Raw genomic sequence first — 14,225 nt, forward strand, 5'->3', positions numbered from 1 at the left:
ACATATTAATCAAATTAACAAAGATCAAACACAAAAAACAAATATTAAAAGCAGCAAGGGAGAAACAACAAATAACACACAAAGGGATTCCATAAGGATAAGCAGCTGATCGTATCAATTAGAAACCCTCCAAGCCAGAAGGGAATGGAGGACTACTAGGTAATGAAAGCGAGAATAACCTACACTAGATTACCTGGTACCCAGCAAGGATCTCATTCAGATTGAGGAGAAATTCAAAAGCTTATAACAGACAAGCCAAAAGCTGAGAGAATTCAGCACCACCAAACCAGCTCTTCAACAAATGCTAAAGGATCTTCTCTAGACAGGAAATGCAGAAAGGTTGTATAAACGTGAACCCAAAACAACAAAGTAAATGGCAGCGGGACCACACCTATCAATAATTACCTTAAATGTAAATGGGTTGAATGCCCCAATGAAAAGACAAAGATTGGCTTAATGGATACAAAAACAAGACCCCTATATATGCTGTCTACAAGAGACACACCTCAAAACAAGAGACACATACAGACTAAAAGTGAAGGGCTGGAAAAGATATTTTCCACGCAACAGAGAACAAAAAGAAAGCAGGAAGTCGCAATACTCATATCAGATAAAATAGACTTTCAAATAAAGGATGTGAAAAGAGACAAAGAAGGACACTACATAATGATCAAAGGATCAATCCAAGAAGAGGATATAACAATTATAAATATATATGCACCCAACATAGGACCATTGCAATATGTACAGCAAATGCTAACGAGTATGAAAGAGGAAATTAATAGTAACACAATAATAGTGGGAGACTTTAATACCCCACTCATAACTATGGATAGATCAACTAAACAGAAAATTAACAAGGAAACACAAACCTTAAATGACACAATGGACCAGCTAGACCTAATTGATATCTATAGGACATTTCACCCCAAAACAATCAACTTCACCTTTTTCTCAAGTGCACACGGAACCTTCTCCAGAATAGATCACATCCTGGGCCATAAATCTGGTCTGGGAAAATTCAAAAAAATTGAAATCATTCCAGTCATCTTTTCTGACCACAGTGCAGTAAGATTAGATCTCAATTACAGGAAAAAAATTGTTAAAAATTCAAACATATGGAGGCTAAATAACACGCTTCTGAATAACCAACAAGTCATAGAAGAAATCAAAAAAGAAATCACAATATGCATAGAAATGAATGAAAATGAAAACACAACAACCCAAAACCTATGGGACACTGTAAAAGCAGTGCTAAGGGGAAGGTTCATAGCATTACAGGCTCACATCAAGAAACAAGAAAAAAGCCAAATAAATAACCTAACTCTACACCTAAAGCAATTAGAGAAGGAAGAAATGAAGAACCCCAGGGGTAGCAGAAGGAAAGAAATCTTAAAAATCAGGGCAGAAATAAATGCAAAAGAAACTAAAGAGACCATAGCAAAAATCAACAAAGCTAAAAGCTGTTTTTTTGAAAAAATAAACAAAATTGACAAACCATTAGCAAGACTCATTAAGAAGCAAAGAGAGAAGAACCAAATTAACAAAATTAGAAATGAAAATGGAGAGATCACAACAGACAACACTGAAATACAAAGGATCATAAGAGACTACTACCAGCAGCTCTATGCCAATAAAATGGACAACTTGGATGAAATGGACAAATTCTTAGAAAGTATAACTTTCAAAAACTGAACCAGGAAGAAATAGAAGATCTTAACAGACCATCACAACGCAAGGAATCGAAACTGTAATCAGAACATCTTCCCGCAGAACAAAAGCCAGGACCTGATGGTTCACAGCTGAATCTACAAAATTAGAGAAGAGTAACACTATCTTCTCCAGACTCTTCGAAAATTGCAGAGGAGGTATTCCAAACTCATTCTATGAGGCCACCATCCCTAATTCCATACCAGACAAAGATGCCAAAAGGAAAACGTACAGGCTATATCATGATATGACATAGATGCAAAAATCCTTAAAAAAATTCTAGCAAACAGAATGCAACAACATATTAAAAAATTCATACACCATGACCAAGTGGGCTTTATCCAAGGAATGCAAGGATTCTTTAATATCCGCAAATCAATCAATGTAATACACCACATTAACAAATTGAAAGATAAAAACCATATGATTATCTCAATAGATGCAGAGAAAGCTTTTGACAAAATTCAACACTCATTTATGATTAAAACTCTCCAAAAAGCAGGAATAGAAGGAACATACCTCAACATAATAAAAGCTATATATGACAAACCCACAGCAAGCATCACCCTCAATGGTGAAAAATTGAAAGCATTTCCCCTGAAATCAGGAACAAGACAAGGGTGCCCACTCTCACCACTACTATTCAACATAGTGTTGGAAGTTTTGGCCACAGCAATCAGAGCAGAAAAAGAAGTAAAAGGAATCCAGATAGGAAAAGAAGAAGTGAAACTCTCGCTGTTTGCAGATGACATGATCCTCTACATAGAAAACCCTAAAGACTCTACCAGAAAATTACTAGAGCTAATCAATGAATATAGTAAAGTTGCAGGATATAAAATTAACACACAGAAATCCCTTGCATTCCTATATACTAACAATGAGAAAACAGAAAGAGAAATTAAGGAAACAATACATTCACCATTGCAACAAAAAGAAATAAAATACTTAGGATATCTACTAAAGAAAGCAAAGACCCATACATAGAAACTATAGGAACCTGATGAAGAGAAATCAGAGAGGAACAAACAGATGGAACATACCGTGTTCATTGGATGGAAGAATAATAATTGTCAAATGGCTATTCTACCCAAGCAGTCTAATAGATTCATGCAATCCTATCAAGCTACCAACAGTATTTTTTCACAGACCTAGAACAAATAATCGTTCACAATTTGTATGGAAATACAAAACCTCGAATTAGCGCAAAGCAATCTTGAGAAGAAGATGGAACTGGAAGGAATCAACGCTGCTGAAACTTCAGACTCTACTACAAAGCCACAGTCATCAAGACAGTATAGTACTGGCACAAAGACAGAAATATAGACCAATGGAACAGAATAGAAAGCCCAGAGATAAATCCACGAACCTATGGACACCTTATCTTTGACAAAGGAGGCAAGGATATACAATGAAAAAAAGACAACCTCTTTAACAAGTGGTGCTGGGAAAACTGGTCAACCACTTGTAAAAGAATGAAACTAGAACACTTTCTAACACCACACACAAAAATAAACTCAAAATGGATTAAAGATCTAAATGTAAGACCAGAAACTATAAACTCCTAGAGGAGAACATAGGCAAAACACTCTCCGACATAAATCACAGCAAGATCCTCTATGACCCACCTCCCAGAATATTGGAAATAAAAGCAAAACTAAACAAATGGGACCTAATGAAACTTAAAAGCTTTTGCACTACAAAGGAAACTATAAGTAAGGTGAAAAGACAGCCCTCAGATTGGGAGAAATTAATAGCAAATGAAGAAACAGACAAAGGATTAATCTCAAAAATATACAAGCAACTCCTGCAGCTCAATTCCAGAAAAATAAATGACCCAATCAAAAAATGGGCAAAGAACTAAACAGACATTTCTCCAAAGAAGACATACAGATGGCTAACAAACACATGAAAAGGTGCTCAACATCACTCATTATTAGAGAAATGCAAATCAAAACAAATGAGGTACATTACGCGCCAGTCAGCGATGGCTGCTATCCAAAAGTCTACAGCAATAAATGCTGGAGAGGGTGTGGAGAAAAGGGAACCCTCTTACACTGTTGGTGGGAATGCAAACTAGTACAGCCACTATGGAGAACAGTGTGGAGATTCCTTAAAAAACTGGAAATAGAACTGCCATATGACCCAGCAATCCCACTTCTGGGCATACACACTGAGGAAACCAGATCTGAAAGAGACACGTGCACCCCAATGTTCATCGCAGCACTGTTTATAATAGCCAGGACATGGAAGCAACCTAGATGCCCATCAGCAGACGAATGGATAAGGAAGTTGTGGTACATATATACCATGGAATATTACTCAGCCATTAAAAAGAATTCATTTGAATCAGTTCTAATGAGATGGATGAAACTGGAGCCCATTATACAGAGTGAAGTAAGCCAGAAAGATAAAGAACATTACAGCATACTAACACATATATATGGAATTTAGAAAGATGGTAATGATAACCCTATATGCAAAACAGAAAAAGAGACACAGAAGTACAGAACAGACTTTTGGACTCTGTGGGAGAAGGCGAGGGTGGGATGTTTCGAGAGAGCAGCATGTATATTATCTAAAGTGAAACAGATCACCAGCCCAGGTGGGATGCATGAGACAAGTGCTCGGGCCTGGTGCACTGGGAAGACCCAGAGGAATCGGGTGGAGAGGGAGGTGGGAGAGGGGATCGGGATGGGGAATACACGTAACTCCATGGCTGATTCATGTCAATGTATGACAAAACCCACTGCAATGTTGTGAAGTAATTAGCCTCCAACTAATAAAAATTTAAAAAAAAAAAAGAAAAAAAAACTACTAAAAAAAAAAGTTATAATGTCATATGAAATGCTTCAAAGTGCTACATCTAATTAAAAACATTTAAGAAATTAAAAAAAAATAAACATATCATATTGCAACATAGAGAAACATATCTACCTAATCTGTCTCTCATATCCCTGACTTGCCCTAAACTCTCTGGTGCTGTGTTTACCCTACAGGATTTATGAATCCATCAACTTTGCTCCTTTAGTTGCTGGGAGAGAGATGAACAAACCTGTCCCTGGATGGCAGCCCTCTTTCTGCAGTCTGGGTGCCACTGAAAGGCCTTTACTCACTCTTCCCAGCTTCACTGAAATTCTTGTGCAATCAGTCGAAAAAATATCTGAGCCAGCTCTCATGTGTAAACAAGTTTTGGCTTTCCTTCCCTGCCCCAACTGTCCTGCACAGAATGTACCACAGTAGGGTTAGATTGCAAGAACTTTCACTTTCTCTGGGAAGACAAGGATCTGGGGTGATGAATTAAAACTCAGATGTTCATTCTAGTAAATCATGTGGTTGAAAATCAATGTAAACTCCTCTCTGCTTTCTATTTCTCTTTCTAACCTCTTTACCTTGAAGTACCCTAATTCTGGCCTCTGTCAATAGCACCTACTGGCAAAATCCCACTGTAGGAGACCCCTAACTATGGGCTTTATGATTCCCTGCACCAAAGTACCACCCAGCAGGGATGGGTTCCACCAAAAATTTATGATCAACAGCTTCATATAGGACTTCAACTTTGCCCTGCAATTTTAGTACAATTTCAACAGAAACTCTCACTCTTGCAAAGGACTAATGAAGATCTTGTCTGTGTTTCTCAAACATCAATCTCTTTCAGTCCCTCACACTTGGCAGAAGTCCTTGCCTCCTCCTTTACAGGAAAAAAACCCACAACATTTAAGCTACTGGTACAACTTTTTAAGAGATATAGGGCTTTCAGGTTATTTAGTTCATCTTGAGTTAGCCTTGGTAGGGTACCAATCTGGATTCAACCAGGAGAAAGGGACAATTCAGTCACTTGAACAAAGTTTAATATAAAGAATGACTAACTGCAAGAGGGATTAGAGTAACAAAGAATTTACTTTGTTGTTGTTGTTCAGACACTAAGTTGTGTCCAACTCTTTGCGACCCCATGGACTGCAACACACCAGCCTCCTTTGTCCTCCACTTTCTCCCTCCAAGAGTTTGCTCAAATTCATGTCCATTGAGTCAGAGATGCTATCTAATCATCTCCTCCTTTGTTGCCCACTTCTCCTTCTGCCCTCAATCTATCCCAGCATCAGGGTCTTTTCCAGTGAGTCAGCTCTTCCCCTTAGGTGGCTAAAGTATTGGAGCTTCAGCTTCAGCATCAGCCCTTCCAATGAATATTCAGGGTTGATACGTTTTAGTATTGACTAGTTTGATCCACTTGAAGTCCAAGGGACTCTCAAGAGTCTTCTCTAATGACACATTTTGAAAGCATCAATTCTTTGGAGCTTAAAGTTCTTTATAGTCCAACTCTCACATTCATACATGACTATTGGAAAAGCCATAGGTCATCCTAAAGGAAATCAGTCCTGAATATTCACTGGAAGGACTGATGCTGAAACTGAAACTCCAATACTTTGGCCACCCGAGGCAAAGAACTGACTCATTTGAAAAGACCCTGATGCTGGGAAAGATTGAAGGCAGAAGGAGAAGGGGATGACAGAGGATGAGATGGATGAGTTGGCATCACTGGCTTGATGGACATGAGTTTGAGTAAACTCTGGGAGTTGGTGATGGACAGGGAAGCCTGGCATGCTGCAATCCATGGGGTCGCAGAGTCAGACACAACTGAGCAACTGAACTGAACTTGACTATATGAACCTTTCTAGGTAGTGATATGTCTGCTTTTTAGTATGCTGTCTAGGTTCATCATAGCCTTCCTTCCAAGGAGCAAGCATCTTTTAATTTCTCGGCTACAGTTACCACACAGTGATTTTGGAGCCCAGGAAAATAAAACATGTCAGTGTTTCCACTTTTCCCCCTTCTATTTGCCATGAAGTGATGGAACTAGATGCTGTGATTTTAGTTTTCTTTTTAATATTGAGTTTCAAACCAGCTTTTTCACTCTCCTCTTTCACCCTCATCAAGAGGCTTTTTAGTTCCTCTTCACTTTCTGCCATTAGAGTGGTATCAACTGCATATCAGAGTTTGTTGATATTTGTCCTAGCAATCTTGATTCTAGCTTGTGATTCATCCAGCCCAGCATTTCGCATGCTGTGCACTTTGTATAAGTTAAATAAGCAGGGTGACAATATACAGTCTTGATGTACTCCTTTCCCAATTTTGAACCAGTCATTTAGTTGTTACATGTCTGGTTCTGACTGCTGCTTCTTGAGCCCCATACAAGTTTCTCGTGAGACAGGTAAAGTGGTCTGATGCTTCTATCTCTTTAAAGAATTTCCCACAGTTTGTTGTGATCCACACAGTCAAAGGATCTAGCATAGTCAGTGAAGCAGAAGTAGATGTTTTTTCTGGAATTTCCATGCTTTCTCCATGGTCCAACAAATTTTGACAGTTTGATCTCTGGTCCCTCTACACTTTCTAAACCCACCTTGTACATATGAAAGTTCTCAGTTCATGTCCTGCTGAAGCCTAGCTAGAAGGATTTTGAGCATAACCTTGTTAGCATTGAAATGAGAAAAATTGTACGGCAGTTTGAATAGTCTTTGACGTTGCCTTTCTTTGGGAATTGGAATGAAAACTGAACTTTTCCAGTTGTGGCCACTGCTGAGTTTTCCAAATTTGCTGACATATTGAGTGCAGCACATTAACAGCATCATCTTTTAGAATTTTAAATAGCTCAGCTGGAATTTCATCACTTCCATTAGCTCCATTTCTAGTAGTACTTCCAAAGGCCCACTTGACTTCACACTGCAGGATGCCTGGTTCTGGGTGAGTGACCACACCATTGAGTTTATCTGGGTCATTAAGACCTTTCTTGTATAGCTGTTCTGAATATTTTTACCACCTCTTCTTAATCTCTTCTGCTTCTGTTAGTTCCTTGCTTTTTCTGTCCTTTATTGTGCCCATCTTTATATGAAATGTTCCCTTGATATCTCCAATTTCTTGGAGAGATCTATGGTCTTTCCCATTCTATTGTTTTCCTCTATTTCTTTGCATTATTCATTTAAAAAGGCTTTCTTATCTCTCCTTGCTATTCTCTGGATCTTCACATTCAGTTGGGTATATCTTTCCCTTTCTTCCTTGCCTTTCACTTCTCTTCTTCCCTCAGCTATTTGTAAAGCCTACTCAGACAACCACTTCACCTTTTTATACATCTTTTTCTTTGAGATGGTTTTGGTCACTGCCTCCTGTACAATGTTATAAACCTCAGTTCATAGTTCTTCAGACACTCTATCAGATCTAATCTTTTGAGTCTATTCATCACCTCCACTGCATATCATAAAGGATTTAACTTAGATCATACCTGAATGGCCTAGTGGTTTTCCCTACTTTCTTCAAGTTAAGCCTGAATTTTGCAATAAGGAACTGATGATCCAAGCCACAGTTAGCTCCAGGTCTTGTATTTATTGATTGTGTGGAGTTTCTCCATCTTTGACTACAAAGAACATAGTCAATCTGATTTTCATGTTGACCAGATATCTGGTAATGTCCATATGTAGAGTCATCTCTTGTGTTGTTGGAAAATTGTGTTTGCTATGATCAGCATGGTCTCTTGACAAAACTGTTGGCCTTTGCCCTGCTTCATTTTGTACTCTAAGGCCAAACTTGCCTGTTATCCCAAGTATCTCTTGACTTCCTACTTTTGCATTCCAATCTCCTGTGATGAAAAGGACATTTTTTTTTTTTTTTTTGGTGTTAGTTCTAGAAGGTGTTGTAGTCTTCATAGAACTGGTCAATGTCAGCTTCTTTGTCATCAGTAGTTGAGGCATTGACTTATATTACTCTGATGTTGAATGGTTTGCCTTGGAAACAAACCAAGATCATTCTGTTGTTTTTGAGACTGCACCCAAAAGTACTGCATTTTGGACTCTTTTGTTGACTGAGGGATTGACTAGCAGGAGTAAAGAGAATTCTAAAGAGTATGAGGGTGGCAGATATAAGAAACAGCCACTAACTCGAGGACTAAGATAGAGTGCCCAAGGCATCCTTGACCCCAGGGATGAGATATGGACTTCTTGGAAAAGGCAAGATCAGATTCATGCAATCATGATCAGTTTGGTGCTGCACCAGCAGAACCCGCCAGAAATCCACCCTATAAGGCTGGGAAAATTGTTCACCACAAGGTATCTTAACAGAGGCACTTTGCTACTAAGTGTCCTATATCTCTTAAAGAAATTGATTTAGTAGTTTAAATTTTTTACCTGTAAAGGAGGAGTCAAGGTCAGCTGCTGAGTATGAAGGACTGGAAGAGACTGAAGTTTGAGAAGCATGGACAAGACTTTCAGTAGTCCTTATTAAGAGTGGGCTTCCCTTGTGCCTCAGCTGGTAACGAATCCACTTGCAATGCGGGAGACCTGGGTTCAATCCCTGGGTTGGAAAGATCCCCTGGAGAAGGGAAAGGCTACCCACTCCAGTGTTCTGGCCTGGAGAATTCCACAGACTGTATAGTCCACGGGGTCACAAAGAGTCTGACATGGCTGAATGACTTTCACGTCACTTCACTTTATGAAGAGTGGGAGCTTGTGTTGAAATTGTACTAAAATTGCAGGGCATCATTGAAGCTGTTGATCATGAATTTATGGTGGAACCCATCCCTGCTGGGTGGTACTTTGATGCAGGGAAGCATAAACTCCATAGGTGTCTCCAACAGTGCAGATTTTGCCAGTAGATGCTATTGACAAATGAGATCAGAGTGAAGGTACTTCAAGGTATTGATGGGGTTAGAAAGAGAAATCAAAAGCGGAGAGGAGTTTGCACTGATTTACAGCCACGTGATTTACTAGAATGAGCATCTGGGTTTTCATCTCCCCAGTGTCCCATCTTCCCAGATAAAGAAAGCAAAAGCTGAGGCATTCTGACCCCACCGTGGTAATTTCTGTGCAGGACAGCTGGGGCAAGAAAGGAGAGTCAAAACTTGTTTATGCATGAGACTTGGCTCAGCTATTTTTTTGACTGATTGCACAAGGATTCCAATTTTATTTCTTCTGAATTTGTGAGGGTGAGAAGAGAGAGTAAATGACTTTCAGTGGCACCTAGGCTAAAGAAAGAGGGCTTGGCGTCCAGAGACAGGTTTGCTCATTTCTCTCCCAGCATCATGAGGAGCCCTAATTGGTGGATTCTTAAGTCCTGTAGGGTAAACACGGTATCAAAGAGTTTAGGGGAAGTCAGGGGTATGGGAGACAGATTGGAGGGATATGTTTCTCTATGTTGCAATATGATATGTTTAATAAGCCTTCCTAACAGTACTTCCTGACACTAGTCCTGCAACTCTCTAACCCAGTCTCCGTATTTTAGGGAGTTTTTCTTTCTTCCGTCATTCATTGTTCATTGTACAAGTAATATGTCAATGTATCCTCCTTACCTTAGTCTTATTTCAGTTGACACTAAAGACCTCTTGGGTACCTAAATCCCCCAACTCACTCTGTTACTCTGAAGAGGAGGCGAGTGCTGGTACTACTTGAGAGGTTATTGTTCCAGAATTTCTCTGCACTCTCATGCACCTATCAATCCACATCCACATACATCTACGACCATATAGATGCACAAATATTTAGCACCGCTTTTAGGCAAGAAGGAAAAAGATGTGTCCCTTAACAGTATCATACGATGCAATACAACATTTGGACCCAGGTGCTGATGCAGAGACAGAGGGTTGTAGGAAAGGAGTCATGAAACATGAAGCCAATAACATCGGAGTCTCAACCCCATTTAGTAGCTCTGTAACCTCAAGCAAGCTATTTAACCTTGTGGTACCTCGGTTGTGATGCTTAAAGAGGAAAGCTCCTTGCACGCAGAGGTTGTTGAGTTACCTCCTCTATGAGCTTCTGTCGTGGCTCCTATGCTAAAAAATCTGCCTGCAGTGCGTGAGACTCTGGTTCCATCCCTGCATTGGGAAGATCTCCTGGAGGAGAAAATGGCAACCCACTCCAGTATTTTCACCTGGAGAATCCCATGGACAGAGGAACCTGGCAGGCTAAAGTCCATGGGGCAGCAAAGAGTCAGACACAACTGAAGCCACTTGGCATGGCATGGCCGTGTCTGTATATCTGTCTGTCTGTATATCTGTCTGTCTATCTATATTCATCTATCTTCTATCACTGTCTTCTCTACCCGCCCTCACGTCTCTCACTTTCTCATCTGATAGATTTTTTAAAAAATTACACTAAGAACCATGTCTCAAAGAACTTGCTTGGAAAACAAACATTGCCCAACACCTCACAGGTGTGAGGTTTTTTTTTTGGGGGGGGGTGGGGGGGGGAGGGTTCTTTTTTTTCCACCAAAGTCAGCTGCTTGGCAGAGGTCCAAGTTTCAAGTTTCCTAAACGCCTTCCTAAGTGCCGATGGTGGCCTTGAATGCAGGTCAGGCTCTCTGTCCAGCAGTGTATAAATCTCAGCTGCCTGGGCCTTGCTGCATCGTCTGCACATGATGTCCTCAACTAGCAACATGAAGCTGGGCGCTTCTTCCTCCTGGCCAGTCTCCTCACCCTCAACACAAGGCTCCACGCAATTGGTAAGTCTTGTCCCACCTCCCAGAACAAGAGAGTCAGGAAGTGGGAAATCTAGGACTGTCCTGTGCAGTCTAAAGAGGGGATGGAGCGGGGATGAGTAAACATGGAGAACAGTCCACATGAGGAGACACTGGGACACACTTTAATTTTCCCGACGAGTCCCCATGCCAGCATCCCTTTGTGTCTGCCGACCTCCTCTCTCCCTTTCTCCAAAGGCCAACCTTTGCATCTGCACTGCCCTCACTTCCCCCTCTGACTCTGCTCCATCAGCTTCTGGGCCTGTTCCCAGCATCTCTACCCTCTTCTCTGCATTTGCTTCTACCTACAAACAAATACATTTCTGCATTGTTGAGAAACATGCTTCTGAACTTGCTTCTGTTTTCTTTCTTGACAGTTACCAATCACACCTCAGCCCTTCTAATATCACTCCAACCACCACCACTACAATCACCACTAACATACCCCCCCAATCAATTATCCCCCCACTTCACTCTCCTAAGCATCAATATCTTCCTGGTTGACAATCTAATAATCTTCTTCAATAGTTAACCTCCTTGGTATCTCTGCAGAATCTGCCATTGTTCACGATTTTTCAGCCTGAAACCCTCTTCCACGGCTTCTCTCTTTGCTCTTCCTTTTCTGTGCCTCTGGCTTTCTTTTCCTACACTTCCACAGCCAAAGATGATTTCTTTGGCTGTCTTGCTCCCCCCATATAATCAATGACCAGACTTTGTCAAATCTTCTTTCACAGCTTCTCTTACAGCCTTTGCAATCTGATTGCCACCACCCTAGTTACCTCCCTGGACCCTTGCAATACTACTGGAACTCTCTCTCCTCTAAAACACATGTTGTGTGTTGAATTCCAGCCAACTCTATTCTTGAATATGAGATTGTTCTTCCCAAAGTGCAGCTCTAATCAGGCAACTGATTTCCTCAAAATGCAAATATCTGACAACCTCCCCAACCCCAAACTGTGGAAATCTCCTTAATCCTTGAAAGCCCCTTTGTACTATTTCCACCATAAGCATAATGGACATGCTCAGTTCTTCTAGACTACTGCAGTAGTTCTCAAACTTTAATATGACATGAATTACCCAAGGATCCTGTTAAACTGCAGACTGTGATTCAGGTCTGGGATGGGGTCCAAAATTCTGCATTCTTAACAAGCTTCTAAGTGATGCTGATGACGTTGGCCTACAGACCACATTTTGGAAGAGGCTCTGCCAATACTTTAGAATCACCCCAGAAGTGTATTAAAAAGACCAATGCCAAGACCCTCGGCTGGACCAATTAAAGCAGGCTCTCTGAGGTCTCAAGCTCTGTGTTTGCTTGTGTGTGTTTACTGAGATAAAATTTACCATTTTAAGGTGTACCACTCAGTGGTTTTTAATATATTCACAACGTTGTGCAGACATCACCACCATCTAATTGCAGACCATTCATCACCCCCTAAAGAAAGACCATACCCATTGTCAAACTCCCTGTTCTTTCCTCCCCCCACCCCCTTCTAATCCACTTTCCATCTTTGAAGCATTTTTCTATTCTAGATATTTCATGTAAAGTAAATCATATAATCATGTGGGCTTTTGTGTCTGGCTTCTTCAACATTTTCAAAGTTTATCTAAATTGTAGCATCTACCAGTACTCCATTCCTTTTTATGGCTGGATTGTATAGTTCTACCAGGTATGATTTATACATTCATCAGTTGATGGACATTTGTGTTATTTCTACTTTGTGGCTAGTAAGGAAGTTATGCTGCTATGAGCATTTGTGTATAAATTTTTGTGTGAACATGCTTTCAGTTCCCTTGGGTGGATTTGCAAAGAGTAGAATTGCTGAGTCAAGTGGCAAGTCTATGATTAATTTCTTGAGGAACTGCCAAGCTCTGTTTTCCACAGAGCCTGTACCAGTTTACCTAACATCAATCTGTGAGAGTTCTCATCCCTCCCACATCTTTTCTGACACTTGTTGACACCTGTCTATTAATTATAGCTGTCATAGTGATTGTGGGATATCTTACTGTGATACCTCATTGTGGTTTCAATTTGCATTTCGCTAGTGATTAATGATATTGGGTGCTTTTTCATATGCTTAATGTTCATTTGTATATGGTCTGTTCAAGAAATGTCAGTTCAAGCCCTCCCTTTGCAAGATGGGAGTGTTTGTCCTTTTCTTGCTGAGTTGTAGGAATTCATTATATATTCTGGATTGTTGTCATTGTTTAGTTGCTAAGATGTGTCTGACCCTTTTGCAACTGCATGAACTATAGCCCACCAGGCTCCACTGTTCATGGGATTTCCCAGGCAAGAATACTAGGGTGTATTGCCATTTCTTTCTCCAGGGGATCTTCCTAACCCAGGGAACCAACCCATGTCTCCTGCACTGTAGTCAGATTCTTCACCACTGAGACACCTTAGAAGCATGTTTTAGATATTTGACCCTTATCAGACATATGATTTGCAAATATTTTCTCCCACTCTGTGGATTTTCTTTCCATTTTCTTGACAGTGTTCTTTAATGCACAAGAGATTTTAATTTTTTGAAGGCCAACTTATATGCCTCTTCTTTTGCTTTTGCTTTGGGTGTCGTATTTAAGAAACCATTGCCCAATCCAAGGTCACAAAGATTTACACCTATGTTTCCTCCTACGAGCTTTATAGTTTTAACTCTTACATTTAGGTCTTTGATTCATTTTGAGTGAATTTTTGTATACGTGTGTGTATACTGTATGGGTATGTGTTACTCAGTCGTGTCTGACTCTTTGCAATCCTATGGACTATAGTCCAACAGGCTCCTCTGTCCATGGAATTCTCCAGGCAAGAATACTGGAATGGGTAGCCATTCCCTTCTCCAGGGGATCTTCCTGACTCAGGGATTGAGCCCAAGTCTCTCGCATTGCAGGCAGATTCTTTACCATCTGAGCCACCAGGGAAGCCCATACTATAAGTATGTATGTATACATATGATTTGAGGCTGTAATCCCAATTTATTCTTTTGCATGTGGAAGTCCATTTTCTTAGCACCATTTATTGAAAAGAC

At 40.4% G+C, this 14,225-nt stretch overlaps 1 pseudogene; it reads left to right on the forward strand.

The window, feature by feature from the left end:
* The first annotated feature begins 10,284 nt into the window (after positions 1 to 10,284).
* Positions 10,285 to 14,225, forward strand: part of LOC122434720 — a 36,716-nt pseudogene continuing 32,775 nt past the window's right edge.

This window comes from Cervus canadensis, chromosome 1 (genome assembly GCF_019320065.1).
Source record: "Cervus canadensis isolate Bull #8, Minnesota chromosome 1, ASM1932006v1, whole genome shotgun sequence".
Lineage (NCBI taxonomy): Eukaryota > Metazoa > Chordata > Mammalia > Artiodactyla > Cervidae > Cervus > Cervus canadensis.